Below are 9,897 nucleotides of genomic sequence, written 5' to 3' on the forward strand. Positions count from 1 at the left end.
ACCTTCCTTCCTTAGAATCAGCCTTCCAAGACCTGCGGTGACGTCGCGGTGACGTCGCGGCTTGTGATTGGTCGCGCGGCCGCCCATGTGACCGCTCGCAAGCAGGGCACGTCCGAGGGTGAGTATATACCTAATAGGAATATACTCACCCTCGGAAGCGCCCTGCTTCTTTCCGGCAGCCTTCCTTCCTAAGAATCAGCCCTTCCAGGACCTTCGGTGACGTTGCGGTGACGTCGCGGCTTGTGATTGGAAAAAGTCGGGTTTCGTGAAACCCGACCCGATCCTATAAAAGTAAAGGTCGCTCAACCCTAGTGGTTTAGGAGCAACATGGGATGAGCTCTGAAGGAGGAGGTACCTGTACTGACCGCAGTCCCTAAGCTCAACACAACACTAGAAGTAGCCGTGGGATGCTCCTGTCACTCCCTAGGCACCTCGTCACAGCCTGAGAACTAACTACCCCTAAAGATAGAAACAGGAAAACTATCTTGCCTTACAGAAAATCCCCAAAGGATAGACAGCCCCCCACAAGTAATGACTGTGAGTGGAGAGGGAAAAGACATACACAGAATGAAACCAGGATGAGCACAGGAGGCCAGTCTAGCTAGATAGATAGGACAGGATAGAATACTGTGCAGTCAGTATTAAAAACTACAAAAATCCACACAGAGTTTACAAAAATCTCCACACCTGACTAAAGGTGTGGAGGGTAAATCTGCTTCCCAGAGCTTCCAGCTTAACTGAATTAATCCATACTGACAAGCTGGAAAAAACATAGAATGCACAGAACGAATAAGTCCACAACATGTGGACAGAAAAGAGCAAAGCAAGGACTTATCTTTGCTGATCTGGTCAGGATATCAGGGAAATCCAAGAGAGATGTGAATCCAACCAGGAACCATTGACAAGTGGCACTGGCTGAAGGGAAGAGCCAGGCATAAATAGCCGAGCAGAAAGACAATCAGTGGAGGCAGCTGCAGACTGCTAAATCAAAGGAGCAGCCATACCACTTAAAACCACCGGAGGGAGCCCAAGAGCAGAACTCACAAAAGTGCCACTTACAACCACCGGAGGGAGCCCAAGAGCGGAATTCACAACATAAGCACACTAAGCCTTTAGTACTTTTCTGCTTATCTTTATCTGTCAACCAAGATGAAGAGGGCAGGGAGTAAGGCACGTGGGCGTGGGCGTGGAGCAGGGAGAGGACGTGGTGATTCTGTGCCTGCTGCGGGCACCGGTGACTCATCATCACCCAGTTTCAGCAGGGAACAGTCCTTCATGCGCAGCTATGTAGGAGAGCGTCGTACACCGCTGCTGCATGAAGATCAAATTGAAGCCGTTGTCGGATGGATGGCAGCTAACGCATCGACTTCAATTAGTGCCACATCCTCTCAGGCACCGAGCACTGGAGAGCAGCCATCTGTCTCTTCACCACCACCTGCCAAATTGGCTAGGCAGTCAGAGAGCCCAGGACAGGAGCCGTCTCTACTTCTGTTCTCTGAATCTCTTGGCTTGGAAACAGGGGACCAGCCAAGCAGCATTGGAAAAATGGAAGAAGAGGCAGTGTGCAGTGATGACCAACAGCTTTGTCTCTCTGACTCTGAAGAGGCGGGTGGGCCAGTGCCTCCGGTGACCACAGCGCAGAACGCATCTGATGATGAAACTCAGGTGCCGCTTTCTGATGCATACTGTGCTGTCGAGACTACCCAGGAGGAGCAGTTGGTGGCAGAGGGTAGTGTAGATGATGAGGTCCTTGACCCATCATGGCTAGAGGTACAGGAAGGTGGTGGGAGCAGCTCTGAGGAAGAGATTCCCCGAATGGGCCAAAGAGGGAGAGGGAGGGGGAAGACTGCGGAGCCTGTAGCCTCCACTTTGGCACCCATTAGGAGCTTGTCTCATCCAAAAGCCAAAAAGGGCGCTCCCAAGACTTGCAGTGCCTGGTCCTTTTTTGACACAGTTACAGATGACATTTGCTTTGTCAAATGCAAGCTGTGTAATCAGAAAGTCAAAAGAGGGAAAAGTGTCAGCAACCTCAATACCACAAATATGTGGAAACATGTGCGGACCAGGCATGCGGTGGAGTTACAAAAACACACTGAAGACTTAGGCCAACCAACAGTGGCAGCTACCACCACTTCCGCTCGTGTTGCCTCTTCCTCCAGCTCACACACAGCTGGTTCGCTTCCTCCCAGGATCGCCATGGAAGAACCTCTGGCACTGTTGTCCAGAGACCCACTGTAATTCCACCCACAGCACCACGTTCCCAGTCATCCTCACACTCCCAGCCCACTCTACAGCCATCGGTAGTAAAGGCATGGGAGAAAAGGCGGCCATTCTCGGCAAACCACCCCCGAGCACAGGCTCTGAATGCAGGCATTGCCAAACTTCTGTCACTGGAAATGCTCTCATTCAGGCTGGTGGAGACTGACAGCTTCCGTGACTTGATGGCCTTGGCAGTCTCACAGTACAATGTGCCCAGCCGCGTTTATTTCAGCAGGCAAGCTGTCCCTGCCCTGCACAAGCATGTGGAGGGACACATAAAACACGCGCTACTGAATGCCGTCAGTAGCAAGGTCCACCTCACCACCGATGCGTAGACCAGTTAACATGGACAGGGGCGATACCTTTCCCTCACTGCCCATTGGGTTAATGTTGTTGAGCCGGGTACAGATCGTGCGAGTGGCGCAGGACGTGTCCTGCCCACTCTAAGGATTGCAGGAATCCAGTCTGTACGCATTGACTCCTCCTCATACACAAGTTCCTCAGAATCATCACTGCAGAAGCCATCACAGTCCACCTCCACATGGACCTGTGAACGTTTACCTGTTACGACCGACATGAGCACAGCCGTGGCCAAACGTCAACAGGCCGTCTTGAAATTAGTTTCTTTGGGGAATCGAAGCCACACAGCGCAGGAGCTCTGGAATGCCATCAAGCAGGAGAGTGATGTGTGGTTTGTGCCAGCGAATCTCCAGCCAGGCATGGTAGTGTGTGACAATGACCGAAATCTGGTGGCAGCTTTGGCCCTTGGCAACCTCACTCACATCCCATGTCTGGCACATGTGCTCAATTTGGTTGTGCAGAGTTTTCTGAGGGACTATCCGGATCTTGATGCACTGCTGCACAAGGTCCGCCTAGAATGTGCTCACTTGCGGCGTTCCAGCACGGCAAGATCGCGCATTGCAGGTCTGCAGCGCCGATTCCGCCTTCAGGAACATCGCATCATATGTGACCTACCTACCAGGTGGAATTCCACGTTACATATGTTGGAGTGGTTGTGTGAGCAGCAGCAAGCAGTAATGGAGTACCAGCTGCATCAGGCGCAAAGAAGTCGCACTCCGCGCCGTTCAGACTTCACAACCACAGAGTGGGTCACTATGAAGGACGTCTGCCAGGTTTTGCGTCCCTTCTATTATTCCACGCGGATGGTGAGTGCAGATGATGCACTGGTCAGCCTGACTGTCCCCCTTATCTGCCTGCTTCAACAAACACTGGAAGCGCTAAGGGATGATGTTGTGGAAGAGGTGGAGGATGAGGAGTCACCACTTCCATCAGCTTCTGGACAGTCAGCGCCACGTGGTTCTTCACAAAGTCGTAGGCAGGGGACACTTTGTGAGGAGGATGAGGAGTCAATGGACGAGGAAGACGTCCATCCAGAGGAGGGAGTTACACAATTGTCCAGTAGTCAGTGTGTACAGCGAGGGTGGGGTGATGAAGAGCGGGCAGAGATCACGCCTGAAGCAGGGGACAGCGTTTCTTGGCCAGTTGGCAGTCTGCAGCATATGGCTGATTTCATGCTGCAGTGCCTGAGAAACGACCGCCGCATCACCCACATTCTCAACATGCCTGATTATTGGGTGAACACCCTCCTCGATCCTTGCTACCGGGACAAGGTCCAAAACCTCATCACAGCGTTGACCCGGGAGCGTAAAATGCGGGAGTACCAAGACACACTGGTAAATTCCATCATCTTCTCCAGTCCAACTGAGAGGAGTGCTGCTAGTGCTTTACAAAGCAGCTCAGTGCGTCGAGGCAGTGGAGGAGGCTCTGCACAAAGAGGGAGCAGAAGCAGTGCCTCTGCCCAAGGCAAGCCAAGTATCGCACAATTGTGGAAAACTTTTGTGTGCCCGCCCCAAATGTCTACACCATCACCGGCGGCTCCAGTCAGCAGGAGGCAACGGTTCCGTCAGATGGTGACAGACTACATGTCTTGCCCTCTTACTGTACTCCCAGACGGCTCTTCTCCTTTCAAGTTATGGGTCTCTAAGCTGGATACATGGCCAGAGCTAAGCCTGTATGCATTGGAGGTGCTGGCTTGCCCTGCGGCTAGTGTCTTATCGGAACGCATCTTTAGTGCCGCAGGTGGTGTACTAACAGACCGTCGCATGCGACTATCCTCCGATAACGTTGACCAGCTTACTTTCCTGAAAATGAACCAGGCCTAGATCTCGCAGGAATTTGCCACTCCTCTGCCTGATTAAATAATTGGGTGTCATCCAGGTCTCCTGATATGTTCATCTTTCTACCACCTGAACTGTAATTCCTGGGCTCCAACACCGCCAGTTGAGGCTCAGAAGTGCAGGCTGCACAGTCAAAACATCAAAACATACGACCCAGTGTTATTGGGTTTCAGTAACGTCAGCTGATCCCCAGCTGTGTAGCCGGCAATGTGTCCTGCGACCGCCACGCTGACACAACTGAAATGTAAGGGAACCTGTCCCCCCCCAGGCATTTGTTACTGAAAGAGCCACCTTGTGCAGCAGTAATGCTGCACAAGGAAAAGGTAGCTCTTTTAGTTTAGCTCCTTGTACACGCAGAACTTAACACTTACAAAATGTGTCTACTGATACCGTTAAACCGTCCCGGAGGTGGGACTTTCCTTCGTAATGTGACGCAGCACAGCTGTCATTCCTACCCCCTTGATGCTGTGTGCCGCCTCCTCAGCGTTGTTTTAAGCTGTCACGGAGCCTGCGCTGTTCTGTTGTCCCTTGGCCATGCACACTTAGCGCTGCCTGTCTTCTGACATAATTTGGTGTCAGGCTGGCTGCGCTTGTGCGGCCGCGCTACCCGAGATCCCACCTCGCAGTGTCTTCTGATTTAATCCCACTGCGGACCTCGAATCCATGGGCATGTGCAGTGTATATCTTCACCTCAGGCTCTCGCTCATCTCCCTCCGCTTTCTTCAGACTGTGCGCCGTCAGCTGATCCCTAATAGCATGCCACGGACGTGACGCCACACAGTCTGAAGAAGCCGGAAGGAGGGGAGTGATAGGCGAGGATATGAACTGCGCATGCCCATAGATCCCAGGCCCGCAGTGGGCTGTGCTGTGTCCCATTACGAAAGAAATTCCCACCTCCGGGATGGTTTCACGGTATCAGGAAACACATTTTGTAAGTGTTTAGTTCTGTGTTTGAAAGGAGCATAATTAAAAGAGCAACCTTTTCCTTTTGCATTCTTTGTGCTGCACAAGACGGCTCTTTCAGCTACAAACGCCTTGGGGGGGGGGGGGGTTAAAGGTTCCCTTTCAACTTGCTCCAATCAGGCTTCGGCCTACACTCTGTTCCTCTGCTCCTCCTGCCTTCCCTGGGCTCTAACACCGCCAGTTGGTGCCTGGAAGTGCTGGCTGCACAGTTAACACTTACTGCCGTGTTTTTGGGTTTCAGTAACGTCAGCTGATTCCCAGCTGTGTATCTGGCAAAACCTCCAATCTGCTCCTCCTGCCATCCCTGGGCTCTAACACCGCCAGTTGGTGCCTGAAAGTGCTGTCCGCACAGTCAACAGTCGCTCCTCTGTTATTGGGGTTCAGTAACGTCAGCTGTTCCCCAGCTGTGTGTGCAGCAATACTTCCAATCTGCTCCTCCTGCTGTCCCTGGGCTCTAACACCGCTAGTTGGTGCCTGGAAGTGCTGGCTGCACAGTTAGCACTTGCTGCCGTGTTATTGGGTTTCAGTAACGTCAGCTGATTCCCAGCTGTGTATCCGGCTGCCATGCTGGCACACTAACAGACATTTACAGACAGCGCTAAGTGTGCATGGGCAAGGGATAATATTACAGCGCAGGCTCCGGGACAGATTAAAACAATGCTGAGGAGGCGTAGCACGGCAGCAAGGGGGTAGGAATGATGGCTGTGCTGCGTCACATAACAAAGGAAAGTCCCACCTCCCGGATGGTTTTACGGTGTGAGGGGACACATTTCAGAAGTGTCTAGTTCAGCATTTGCAAGGAGCATAATTAAAAGAGCCACCTTTTCCTTTTGCAGCATTAGTGCTGTACAAGATGGCTCTTTCAGCAACAAACACCTGGGGGGGAGTTAAAGGTTCCCTTTCAACTTGCTCCAGTGCAGGCTTCGGCCTACACTCAGCTCCTCCTGTGGTCCCTGGGCTCTAACACCACCAGTTGGTGCCCGGAAATGCTGGCTGCATGAAAAGACACTGCGGGGCTGCGATTCATGGGGATCGCTAGCCGCACCGGCCGACATGAAATGAGGTCAGAAGAAGGGCAGCACTACCAGCGCATGGCCAAGGGATAACACAGCAGCACAGACTCCAGTACAGCAAATAACTACGCTCAGGAGGCTGCGCCCAGCACCAAGGAGGGATTTGTGACAGCTGTGCTGCGTCTCATTAAGAAGGCAAGTCATGCCTTCATAGACAGTTTGACTGTATAAGGGACTAAATTTTAGACGTGTTTCATTCAGCGTGTGCAATGAGCAAAATTTAAAGAGCAACCTTTTACTTGTGCAGCATTTTCTGCTGCACAAGGTGTGGCTCTTCTAGTTTGTAACACATGATGGGTGGTTAAAGGTTACCTTTGAAATTGGTTAATTTAGGCTTCGGCCTACACTCTGCTACTCCTGCAGACCCTGGGCTCTAACACCGCCAGTTGGTGCCCGGAAGTGCTGGCTGCACAGAGAAAAACACCCGCCAATGTGTCAGTGGGGTTCAGCAACGCCAGCTGTTCCCCTGCTGTGTATCCGGCAACGTGTCCTGCAAACGCCACGCAGAGACAAAGCTGCCTCCAGTGCAGGCTTCGGACTACACTTTGCTCCTCTCCTCCTCCTGCTGACCCTGGGCTCTAACACCGCTAGTTCGTGCCTGGAAGTGCTAGCTGCACAGAGAATAACACCCGCCAATGTGTCAGTGGGGTTCAGCAACGCCAGCTGTTCCCCTGCTGTGTAGCCGGCAACGTGTCCTGCAAACGCCACACAGACACAACAGACCTAAAACTGCTACCAGTGCAGGCTTCGGCCTACACTCTGCTCCTCTCCTCCTCCTGCTGACCCTGGGCTCTAACACGGCCAGTTTTTGCCCGGAAGTGCTAGCTGCACAGAGAAAAACACCTGCCAATGTGTCAGTGGGGTTCAGCAACGCCAGCTGTTCCCCTGCTGTGTAGCCAGCATTGTGTCCTGCAAACGCCACGCAGACACCAGAACTGAAATTAAAGGGAACCTGTCCCCCCCCCCCAGGCGTTTGAATATATAACAGCCACCTTGTACAGCAGTAATGCTGCTTTTGTACAAGGTGGCTCATTAAGTTATTCACCTTGCACACGTCGAAGTCAACACGTCAAAAATGTGTCCCCCGTCCCTGAGGTGTGACTTTCCTTTGTAATGACACGCAGCAACCCCCTTGGTAGCGCTGCCCTTCTTCTGACATCATTGTTTGGCTGGCTGCGCCTGTGCGTCCGCCCTGCCCGACACAACGCCCCTCGTTGTCTTATTTATTTTGACTGCGAGGGTGTGATTGATGGGCATGAGCAGTGCATATCTTCGCCTGTCTTCACTCCTCTCCTTCCGCCTTCTTCAGACTGTGCGGCCTCATGGCCGTGGCATACGATAAGGGATCAGCGGAGGCCGCTCAGTCTGAAGCAGGTGTAAGGACATGAGTGATAGGCGAACCTATTTACTGTGCAAGGCCATGAATCCCAGCCCCACAGTATGAATTAATGAAAAGACACTGCGGGGCTGGGATTCATGGGCATCGCTAGCCGTACCGGCCGACATGAAATGAGGTCAGAAGACGGGCAGCACTAGCATCGCACGGCCAAGGGATAACACAACAGCGCAGACTCCTGTACAGCAAATAATGACGCTCAGGAGGCTGCGCCGAGCACCAAGGTGGGATTTTTGACAGCTGTGCTGCGTCTCATTAAGAAGGCAACTTACACCTCCAAGACAGTTTGACTGTATAAGGGGCTAAATTTTATACGTGCTTCATTCAGCGTGTGCAATGAGCAAAATTTAAAGAGCAACCTTTAACTTGTGCAACATTACTGCTGCACAAGGTGTGGCTCTTCTAGTTTGTAACACCTGAGGGTGGGTTAAAGGTTATCTTTGAAATTGGTTCAATTAGGCTTCGGCCTACACTCTGCTCCTCCTGCAGACCCTGGGCTCTAACACCACCAGTTGGTGCCCGGAAGTGCTGGCTGCACAGAGAAAAACACCAGCCAATGTGTCAGTTGGGTTCAGCAACGCCAGCTGTTCCCCGGCTGTGTAGCCGGCATCGTGTCCTGCAAATCCATGCAGACACAAAGCTGCCTCCAGTGCAGGCTTCGTCCTACACTCTGCTCCCCCTGCTGACCCTTTGCTCCAACACCGCTAGTTGGGGCTCTAGGAAGACAATCTTTAATAGGTCCACATCCTGGTTCCAGCACCGTCAGCTGATTTTGGCCAGTGTCTTTGTCACGGGTACTCCCTCCTGCCCAGCCTGGTTCCAGCACCGTCAGCTGTTTCCGGGTAGTGTCAAGGTCACTTACTCGCCTATACGTTGTCCCGTCATGTTGCGGTCGGGTTAGCCAACTCCATGGTGCCTCCCGTTTAGGAGCTTCCTATGTGGGCTACGGGAAGTGGCAAGCAAGGCTGGTTCTGTAGTATCAGTAGGCCAAGCTCCCCCTGTAGGACTGTTGGTGTTCGGTAACTGCGGCAGCCTCGTGGCCTAGCTGTTCTCTCTTCTCCTGTGGACCTTCTGGTCCACATCCGGGTTCCAGTACCGTCAGCTGGTTCTCGGCAGTGTCTGTGTCACGGGTACCCCCTCCTGCCCGGCCTGGTTCCAGCACCGTCAGCTGGTTCCGGGTAGTGTCAAGGTCACTTAGACTCCAATACGTTGTCCCGTTGTGTTGCGGTCGGGTTAGCCAACTCCATGGTACCTCTAGTTTAGGAGCTTCCTATGTGGGCTGCGGGAATTGGCAATCAATTCTGTTTCTGTAGTGCCAGAAGGTCAAGCTCCCCCTGTAGGACTGTTGGTGTTCGGTAACTACGGCAGCCTCGAGGCCTAGCTGTTCTCTCCTCTCCTGTGGACCTTCTGGTCCACATCCTGGTTCCAGCACGGTCAGCTGGTTCCGGGCAGAGCCTTTGGCTTAGGTGCCTCCTTCTGGGTATCCGAGTTCTGCCAACGTCAGGCGGTCCTTGGTAGTGTTTTTTAGCACGGGTACCTCCTGCTTAGTAACCGGGTTCCAGCACCGTCAGCTGGTCCTCGTTCATGCCATTGGACTTGCACACATGGCCAACGCATCCGGGTTCCAGTACCGTCAGCTGGTTCTCGGCAGTGCCTTTGTCACGGGTACTCCCTCCTGCCCAGCCTGGTTCCAGCACCGTCAGCTGGTTCCGGGTAGTGTCAAGGTCACTTAGACTCCAATACGTTGTCCCGTCGTGTTGCGGTCGGGTTAGCCAACTCCATGGTGCCTCCATTTTAGGAGCTTCCTATGTGGGCTGCGGAAATTGGCAATCAAGGCTGGTTCTGTAGTGCCAGTAGGCCAAGCTCCCCCTGTAGGACTGTTGGTGTTCGGTAACTGCGGCAGCCTCGCGGCCTAGCTGTCCTCTCCTCTCCTGTGGACCTTCTGGTCCACATCCTGGTTCCAGCACTGTCAGCTGGTTCCAGGCAGAGCCTTTGGCTTAGGTGCCTC

This window comes from Ranitomeya imitator, chromosome 5 (assembly GCF_032444005.1).
Source record: "Ranitomeya imitator isolate aRanImi1 chromosome 5, aRanImi1.pri, whole genome shotgun sequence".
Classification (NCBI taxonomy): domain Eukaryota; kingdom Metazoa; phylum Chordata; class Amphibia; order Anura; family Dendrobatidae; genus Ranitomeya; species Ranitomeya imitator.